Source organism: Patiria miniata, unplaced genomic scaffold (assembly GCF_015706575.1).
Source record: "Patiria miniata isolate m_02_andy unplaced genomic scaffold, ASM1570657v1 HiC_scaffold_16, whole genome shotgun sequence".
Taxonomy (NCBI): Eukaryota; Metazoa; Echinodermata; class Asteroidea; order Valvatida; family Asterinidae; genus Patiria; species Patiria miniata.
Window position 1 is genome coordinate 12,969,816 of NW_024037054.1, and position 10,777 is coordinate 12,980,592.

General features: G+C 38.1%; 1 pseudogene; it reads left to right on the forward strand.

The window, feature by feature from the left end:
- The first annotated feature begins 992 nt into the window (after nt 1-992).
- LOC119723245 lies at nt 993-10,533 on the forward strand (annotated as a pseudogene).
- Nucleotides 10,534-10,777: the final 244 nt, after the last annotated feature.

Here is a 10,777-nt window from a genome sequence, read left to right on the forward strand (position 1 = left end):
ACCATGTGTCATGCACTCCTCAATGCATAGATGATGCACATATGGGTAGTACAGGCACAGCTGGGGTACTGCCCAAACAATGATGAACGCATTGCGTATGCTTAAAGAATTACCCACAATTCCGGTTTTTACCGTTTAGGTCTGGCTCTAATCACTTTACGCGATCCCCTGACGTCTCATACACTGACTTTAGGCAAAATAGTCAGACTTTCGCGGTCTAGTAACCAGACTTTGACTCTTAAAGAAACATCAAATGAAAAGGGAAATATCAAATGCATATTGCAAAAGATCGAATGCAAACATACCGATGAAACATCGAATACAAATAGCTCGAAATGTCAAACATATGTGTAAAACATTGCTCACATATTTGAGAATATCGCAAATATATTGTAGAACAACACACACAATTGTATCGAAAAACATCGCACATTTAATGCAAAAAATCGAACATAATATTGAAAACATCGCACATATATATCGTCAAAAACATCGCACATATAAATTGAAAATCGCATATAAATGTAAAACATCGCACACAGATATTGAACATCGCACATATATTGTAAAACATCGCACAAATATATTAAACATCGCGCAAATGATGAAAAACATCGCACACTTATATTGAACATCGCACATAAATGTAAAAGATAACAAACACATATTGAACATCTAACATATATATTGCAAAATATTGAATATTGCAACGTTTGACACGCCATGGGCGGAGGGCCGGAGCTGGACAAGCGAACATTTTATTAGACCATAAAATTGTCACAGCGCCCTCAAATTTTTAATTGGCCAGCAAATTGATCATGGTCCGTGGGTACCAACCAATATTGACAAATAAGTCGGATTCTCGCTATAAACGCCCGCGGCTTCTATGTCAAACTAGTGGTGATGAAGCGTAGGGGTCAGGCAGCCAGACGTACTGATATTACCCTGGTACCCTTTATGGGCATTGCATACAAAAATTGCAATGATGCAGCGAGCGCCTACGTGAATTTGTACATGTACGCCGATGTAGTCGAGTCTAGTTACCGATACCGGTTGTAGCGGAGGTTGGTGCGTGTTTGTAGATATTCCGGGTTTTTTAGGAAAACACCAACAGAAATCATGTCAGAGACAAAAGAGACAAAAGAGACAAAAATATATTCTCTAGAAGATGTTAAACAACACAAAACAAGCCAGTCGATATGGATCGTAATTCATAACAAAGTCTACGATGTCACGAAGTTCTTGGATGACGTAAGTATTAAAAGTCCTCTCCGGGCTCTACCTTTGGAGATTGTGTAGTTACGGTCCCCCTTTTCTTTTCGGTCCTTTAACTTTATTCTAAAATTGCTTCTGCAATCTAAAGCAGTCTTCTTTTGGAAAAGAATGTTGCAACCTGACGCCACTCAGTGGTTGTGTACAAAGTTTAAGGAGAGTCAAGAACATCTTCTAAAGTCATGAAAGTAATTCCTAACTGCAGGCTAACAAAATTGGAAATGTTTCATCATTTTTGCAATGACTGACCTTCATTATATAAAGAAAAAAGTGGCGTCAGGTTGCAGCATTCTTTCCTTTTATATCTAACGGTCTAATGACCCTATATTCTATAATTTGGTGATTGTGTAGTTACGGGACCTACAGTCATGACAGTACAGGCCTCCTCTCTTTACTTTTGATTTAAACTGAGATTTATAGACTAATTTAAGAAACCTAAATCAAGAGAGTCAAGAATGGGTTTATCATTCCAAAATGACTTCAGCAACCTAAAGCAGACTTCTCTTAATTCTAATGAGACTATTTTTTTAGTGATTTTACACAGCGTCTTACAGTAGTAGAAAATGCTATTTTCTTACACATTTTTCAGTTGCAGCCATGCAAATCAGTACAGTTTTGCTCATGAACCCTACAGTACTCGACCCAATAAACCTCAACAGCATGTTTTGTTGGAATCTGTCGGGTTGGGTACAGTCAGTACCCCTAAACTGACAGTCTTTTACATTGGGTTGGCACACCTCCAGAAAAGGGTGTTTCAATTTTAGGAGCTCTTTGATTTTTTTTAAAAATTTTTATTTTGGGACGAATTGGTTCATTGAAATGAAAGAATTACCATGTTCATCAATATGGAGAAGTGGCAAAGCAAACTGCAAAACATTTATTAACAGTATATTTTTCTTTTTAAATCTGGACAGTTTGACTTGTCAATTTAGCTCATCCTGTAACATGCACATTTGTTTCAATGTAAAAAAAAAAGTTGATTTAACCCTTACTCTCTGAGGGTAGTTTACTGCATGTCAGTTGGTTATGCCAATGCCCTCCAGCTGCAGTTAATTGGAGGATAAACTATCTTGACTGTGAAGGCTCCAATTGGCAGGAGTTGGAGGCCCTGGAGGGTGCCTGATACTGACCAGCTGGGGGCACTCACTTTGTTATCAGAGGACTCTCATTGTTCTCTGTGGCATGTATTGGAGTGCCTGTCCAGTTACCCTTGAAATGACATGGCAGATATTGGAGGGCCATGCAAAAAACATAGGAGATTTTCTTGAGGCACATATTGGCATGCGTTGGAGGGTCTAGTAGGGTAAGGGTTAAGTAATGAAATGTATGTACTGTGATAACTGTAGGAATGAGTGAATATAGACACCAACTTAATTAATGTGTATGTTCATACATGTATACATGTACAGTATGATCAACACAAAAAAAATGCCCAAAAAAATTCCCTACCTACCTACATGTACCCTATTTTCAAATGCCATGTAATGAGAAGCAGAATTTTTTGTTTGCCTATTTCTATCAGGCATGCCCCTGATACACCCCCAACTTCATGTAGCAACTGTCACAACTGTGTCAGTATGGTTCAGTATGCCTCACAACTTGTTTGCTAAGTTGCAGTCATAGTTTTTGCAACCAGTGGTCGGTAAAGTTTAGTTGGCCATCACTGCATAACAAGAGAATAGGACACAAACTGCAAAAAAAAACAAAAATGAAAAATGCTGAATAATAGAAACACACAACCCAAAACCAAAGAGAAAATATAAATGTACCTCAATCTTGATTTGGCCCCCAAAATTGTTTTGGACTGGTGGTTTTGATTTTGGTTCATTTGGCAAGATTCATTTTAAAAAATGCGAAGAAAGTTTAGGATAATAAAGTAGACTTAACATCTTTTTTTTTCTTTACGTTTTCAGCATCCTGGAGGTGAAGAGGTGCTTCTTGAACAAGGAGGTAAGTCTTTGCTCATAATGCTAAACCAGTGGTCTTGCATCTTTTGATATCCAGACAGCGCCCTAAAAATTTTTAAAATCAGGCCCATTTTAACATTTTGTTGGAGACGTACGTACAGTTGTTGTAAAGGTCTTTGATAGCCTCCCTGTACGTTCCCCCACAGAAAAAAGCATCTACATGTACACATTGGCACTCAAATTCTCTTGAAAGCATAGGCCTATATCGACAAGTATTTAACCCTAACTCCCTAGTGTCTTTCACTAAGAACTGGACCAAGTCCATCTAAATCCATCAATCACTGTTGCTTCCAAAATTATCGTGAAATACCTTACCTGACTGTAAGTGAATAATAGTCTCAAGCATCCAGTGAAATCATGGCAACTGGTGTGCTGTCATTTTCAATATCCAACAATGGTCAGCCGACCATCGTTGGAAAAAAACTGACTTTTTCTTTCAAACATTGCCCCCAATTGACCTATCGTGGTAGAATCGCAACAACGCAGCCTGTGAAATATTGTTCAATTACAAATTATACAATGGACGTGGAACGCGCAGCATACGAGACAAACAAAGCTTAGCGTACAAAAATTCCATAGGGTTGTCTAAGGGGCGTGGCCAACTCTCAAACGGCGATCAATTTACCAAGTTCAGTTAGTCCACATTTTGTGTGCAATCGGTTACACACCCGTGAACCAGCCAGTCTGGTTCCCTGACCTGACAATTCCCTGACGTCTATGAATTGCTCTGTTTCGTCTGAAGTGTAGGATCAGGAAACCAGGCTACAAGAACAGCATTTTTTTATTGATTTTTCCAGCTTGTTCATCTATGAACACAAAACTTTAAACAGGTCAGTGTAAAAATATTTGCCATAAAATACTAATCCCTAACTCCATCGATTTCTGAAGGAAAAAAAAGCAAAAGCAAATGTCGTATACCTTTAACCATGCGCGATTTAGCAAGAGTTTATATAATAATACCTAAGGGGTTTAGCTGTTTTCATCTCAATAATTGTGCCTGACAATTACATGTAGATAAAGAGCCAGTTACATTTAGAAATGCATAACAACAACTGAACACAGATGGTGTGATGTCAATTTTCTTTTACGAGAACAGATAACGTGACATGCACACCCTTTTTTATAACAAAACTAACAAAAATAATTGTTATCGTACATAAATCAATTTTGTAATTGTACAAGCAGGCAACCATTTATACATGTACATTGTGATTGTATTATGATACTATTTAATATATTTTTTGCTTAATTTATCGTGAGCTACTGTATTTGGAGAGTTTAAATATGAACAGGCTGTAACTCTGAAAATGATCAGTCAATCCATGTAATCCTTCTGTATAGAATTACATGTATAGGGCCTACACATGTGTACGTGTGTATGTACATGTAGTACTTATCAGGATTTGACCTTTTATCATGATATTGATAACCAACAGTCATTCATGTGAGTGGTTTTTTTTTTATTGTGTACCACCCAGCGGGTTTCCTACTATCATTAAATCCTTAAAATATATGACGTACAGTTCTTAAGTGGGTATATGGGTTTCCTGCATAATGTGAAGTATGTACTTACAGGCCTACACTACAGGTCTGTAGCTTTGTACAGAGAATGTATGCAGGTGCCTGTATTCAGTGTGTGTTTATGCTACCCACATGGATTTTATTGAATTGCCAAGAAAGACAGTGAGAAAAGCTACCTGAAGTACAGACTGAACTGATACAAAACACCATGTTACCATGTCTAACATGATGTCATTAAGTAACACCACACTATTTCAGTTTTAAAGGCAAAAAAATGTATGACATGATCTTTGCATTTATCCAAAAACAACCAACCAAGTTATTATCAAAAAGCTTACTTGAATGGATTAAAGATCATACTGGTACTAAACACCCTGTGAAAATTTTTCGTCTGGCTTGCTTGTCACTAGAAGAAATCAAGAAATGTGTGTGTGATTTCCAACGATCAGTCAATTGACAGATTTTGGAAATAAAGAGTTATACTGTGCATGTACACAAAGTCATGTTTCATGATCAAAAGGTTTGTGCATTGTTTTTCTCTGTTTTCTCATAAAGGGTAACACCTACTGAGCTGAAACTTCAACAGGTTGGGTTTTGAACATGAATGGATATTGAGTCGTGTTATTATTGGAAACGAACAAAATCATGAAAATGCATGAAAATTGAAAAGCAGATGACCCTATGCCTTTAAACACACATAAAACGTTACCACAAAATTAATGGTCTTTGGGCAGTGTGAACGACTGCACTGTGTTCTACATGTACGTACTGTACATACCGGTAGTGGTAGATTAATATAAAAGACACAGTACTTCAACCGTATAATTTGCCACAGCTACCGGTATGCCATAGTGCTGGATATTGAAGTAGTGAATATTCATGTAAGAGATTAATTTAAAGAAAAACAATACAAAATGTAATGGTATCATATTTAAAAAGATGTCACATGAACTTCTTTAAATTTATGATTTCTGCTCAAACCTTCCAGGGTTCATATTAAGGCAAAATGCACTGTAAGTTAAAACATGTTTTCTTGAAAACTGACATTTATTCATGGCCAATTTAAACAAAATTGTCCTTCTTTTTTATATCCTGCTTTAGATTTTGAGTGCTTTTGTTCTGCAGTCTTTACGTAAAAAGAGAAATGTAAACGGTCCTGTGATCCTTAATGTTGAACACTGTCCTGGGCATTTTATGTTTCGACATTCATTTATTTCAGAGAAGTAGTGATCCCTGATACGGCACAACTGTAATAAGTCTCCATGCTTGTCATTAAGGATTGAAGAGTTGGGAGATGAACCACAATCCAGGCTGAGAGGCTCTGTGATTAATTCTTGTTTATAGTGGGGTTTTTTTTTTGGGGGGGGGGAGAAAATCGCACATGTAACAGACCATAAACTGAATATTTTTTTGAATGATTTTTTTGTTTCACAGAAATGAATACAACATAAGGCCTACTGGTTTTATAAAAATTAACAAGAAAAAGCAAGACTCAATAAACAAAAATATAAAGAGCAAAATGAAAAGCATGTTTTTAGCCCATTGATGAAGTTGATACATTTTACCATAAACGGTCTCTGTACATTGTACCTATAAATATTTTCAGTAAAAAAAAGAAATGGGTTATTGTAAGGGGTACCTTTAGACAAATACAATGTACAGGCATAGACCCAATGTTGCTCTGGGCCAAACAGCAGCCCAAAACCCTCTGCCGATTATTTCGTGGATTTGTCTTTCCCCCAATCTCGCCCTAGATTTACACATAATTTTTACATTGCGTCTTGTTTTCTGTGTTTATTGCTTTGAAGGATCGAATGCCACAGAATCATTTGAAGATGTAGCCACTCATCAGACGCCAGGGAACTCATGCAGGATTACCTCATCGGTGATCTGGCAGAGGTGAACAAAACTTTTTTTCTAAGAGTAAATCCACGTCTGAATTATGTCCGGCAAGAACAAATGTGTATTTTGAAGAGGCTGAGTCTCCATAGCCAAATGTAGTGTACTTTAGATGATTCCTTATTTTGCTGTTCATTGATTGTTTTCTGTTTGTTGATATGCCACCCATTCCACACTTAGTTGGGAAGGCTGTTTGACTTGCACCGTGTCCTGTCTGTTTTGACCCTCCCTCAAAGAATGCACATAGAAAATAAAAAAATTGTAAATTTAAACTAAAAGTTAAACTTTCGTAACATTTAATCATTATTGTAATATTGGTGTTTTTTCTTTAACCCCATCTATGCAAACATACATTCTGTGCCCAGTAGTCCTTTCAGTCAAAATCAAGCAAGTGACTGTTTTCAGTTGTTAAGAACTCACAGCCTACAGAAAGGAAGATTGACTGGCCGTGACTGTTTATGTACATGTACATGTACATGTAACTTGATACAGCTTTGCTTTGACGGTGACTGCTCTATGTTCCGACACCCCTATGTTCCGACAACCTAGATTGTGTTACTCCCGGTTAGGGTTAGGGTTAGGAATAGGAATATGTGCAGTCGGAACATAGGGGTGTCGGAACATAGAGGTGTAAACGCTTTGACTGTGGGTAATCGATAAGCCAGCCCTGCCCACAACTTGCCCGTTTTTTGTCTGCTGACTGAGTTTGACTCGTCACAGTGCTTGCTTGACATATGAACTAACTGCTGGTGACTAGCTTGTGTAAATATAGGAGGGGAGTGGATGGAAATTTAAACTGTCTGTGACTGTTTAAATGGATTAATGAACCCTTGTGTTGTTTGATCAGCCACAGACAGTCAAATAGTTCTTTCCACTTCCCCTGCCATGCATACATGTACATACAGACTAGTAAAAAACAGTCAAATCACATTTGTGTAAATACTGTGTCTCGTTAAATCCTGTCAACAGACAAAAGAGGTAACTGGAAGGAACAGCTGGCTTATCGATCTCCCCCAGTCAAATAATTATGATAATAATAATAATTTGGGAGGCTAATCATCCTCAGTCATAGATGAGAAGCTGAATTGCAAAGGACACGGCTACAATGTGGTCGAGCGGCAGGCATGTAAGGCGCTTTTTGGCAGCCGGCCATACACGACCCATCCACGGAGCACTGCCCGAGATTGAAAGTGCTTGATTTTTCTAAGCATGGCTATATTGAATTAACAGGGGAGTTTAAAACTGTTCAAATAGTCACTTTATTGATTTTGACTGTTGTGATTGTGTAGCTGAATTTGTCAGCCAGAGAGGGAGAAAATATTATGTGGACGACTTTAGAAAAATTTAGGTTTCTTGGTAATTAAGTAAAACATTTGTTTATCGAGGGGTGATTCATTTATTTAAACTGAGAATACATGTAACAAAGAATTATCTCATTTGTCGTGCTCAGTGTGTTCAGAAAACCATTTTTTAGTTCTGTTAGCAGTTTCTGTTGATTATTTCACTGTTTAAGTTTGAAATGATCATTTCATATTTGTTCTTTTCTTGCTTTTCATAACAGGCCGATTGGGAAACTTCAGTAAAGGTAAGGAGCAGATGCTATATTTATTGAAAAACACCCATCCTGTGATTTGTTCTAAGAGAAAATTCTGGAAACCTTTTCAGTTCTTACAAAAGCAGATAGAAGCGTTCCTTCTACGTGTACAATGTAAATATAGACTACATTGTAGTCTTCTCAATCCACTTTTAGACAGGTTATGTGCAAGGTCCCATAGTCCACGTGGTTCTCTGATCAAGGGCCAATAGATAGGATAACAGCTAGAAATCTCAACAGTTGAAGACGAGCATGACCTTTTACAGACAGCGATTGGGTGAATGAACTAAAAACTTTTTTTGTACCTAGCTTTTCCCCCTTGATTGTTTGAAGGTCGGACAATGATCGTTTTTTTGCCACATTGTGTGTGTGTGCTTCATATACCCCCATTTTTTTTCAGTGTCATGGTCCTCAGGTTTGCTGAATCATCAGGCTTTTGTGAAATGTGTCAATCACAAAGAATTGTAGAACTTCTTAAGCTCTTGCAGGGGTTTTTTACATGTCACTTGGTGGTCGGTCGGTCGGTCTGTCTGTCTGTCTGTCTGTCCCCGAAAATTGACCAAAAAAATTTGACAAAAATTTACCAAAACTATTTGGTGGGAGTCCCGAGTCCAGTAGGCCGAGTCCCAAGTCCAAGCCCGCAGGTTCGAGTCAGAGTCAGAGTCTGAGTCATATGTCATCGTGACTGGGGTCCAAGTCCTAGTCACGAGTCATACATGTACAAGTCTGGAAGGATTGAGGCAGTGTTCACCACTCAAATGAACATATAGTAGGGTTAATGCTTAACAGAGTGATACACATGGCCATGTGTATCACTCTGTTCAGGAATATTCAAATTCTAACTTTGTTAATAATAATAATGCATGTTAAATGTACCTCAAAATTGATGCACCCTCATTTGTTGTAATTTTTTGTGTGTGTTCTGTTTTGTTTGTGGAATGACTAGGGTGTACACACTGACATTGCTTGAAAGAAATCTTAAATTTTCAAATGTTTCTGGATGGTGGTTTTTTTTTTTTTCCAACAGACAAACACAGGACCAAATGCACCTGATGCAGGATCAGGAAGGTTGGTGAAGCATTTCAAGTTTCTAAAAAAAGTATTTTATTTGGTTGTGGTAGGTACAATGTATAACCCTTATCAAGATAATGGCAAAAGTAGAAGCATTTTTCTTGCAAGTTCTTGTTTGATTTACACTAAGTACAGTGTACGTACCTCTGTCGTCCCTTTCCTTTAGAACACCAGACACAGATTTTTTAGGCAAAAAACAAGGCTTTCAGAATTCGGTATTGTTCAGGCATAAAAAAAAAGTGTTCGTACGTGACATGACCTGCAGGGGATATCGTGTATAATAGGGCGTGCAGTCTTCGAAATACTTGCGCAGTTCCCTCTGAATAGCCGGTCAGCGTCATTGACATATTCGTCACAAGCCAGGGGTTAGTGAAAGAACGCCCATGCACCCATGGAATCGAGCATGGCCAAATGGATATCCAGAGTTTATATGGAGCTCAGTGATTCCTTGGTGTAACTGTGATGTGTGGGCTATTTCACCCTCAAACACATGATCAGACTGTACCTGCACAGCATATGTATGGATGACTGCTGAATGTCTCAGGGTGCACACCTGTAAATAACCCTAAACCCATCCGCCAAGCCCATGAATAAACGTTATACCCTCAAAATATTCTATAAAAGAGAGTTCTGAGAGCCATACAATTAAAGAAATGAAGAGATATGGCAATGAACCCCTGGCCTGACTTGGGGCTTCCAATTCTGAGCATTTTGGATGCATTTGGGCTTGAAGGTGGCGCTATTTTGCAATGTTGTGGAGGGATCGTTTTTCAAGATGGCTACTTTTCCGCTTTGGGGAAAATAGGGGTCGTCTTCTTTGGGTGAGAATTTCTCGAAAAGTCAATGGTCAACTCCACCAAAAATTGAAAAAGAAAATGAAAGATGGGCAGCTCAAATACCTGTGAGAGTTTTTAAAAGAATTTTGAAGTATGGGGATTTAGCACTCGTGTCTATGTCAATTTTTAATTCAGGGTTGCATCCTTTAAATGGATATTATTAATGTAGTATTTTGTCATTGAGTAGAGTCTGGTAACAAGAACTCGGACCATTGTATGCAGTATTGCTTCACTGTTACATTAATACCCCACGTTCAGACATTTGTATACCATTACTCTTAATGCATGTGCAAACTCCTTGCTTCCTTTATGTTTGTGTTTGTTCCCTTTTGAACCTTTTCTGCTGGTATGTTCTTTCCAGTTCTCAAAGTGATAATGAAAACAGTGAAGTGGGGACTCTCGATGGTATCAGACCTGTCTATCTTATTTGCATGATTCACAGTACTCTAGTCCAACCCAACCTGCATGCAGCTACTTAATAATACATGTAGGGCAGGTACCACAGTAGTTGCTTTGATGACATTGAAACAATTGATCAATGTTGTAACAAAACAGATAAGATGGCAACAAAAACTTCCATACCCAGTGATAGGCCATCAGCCTGGGGGTTTGGCCAG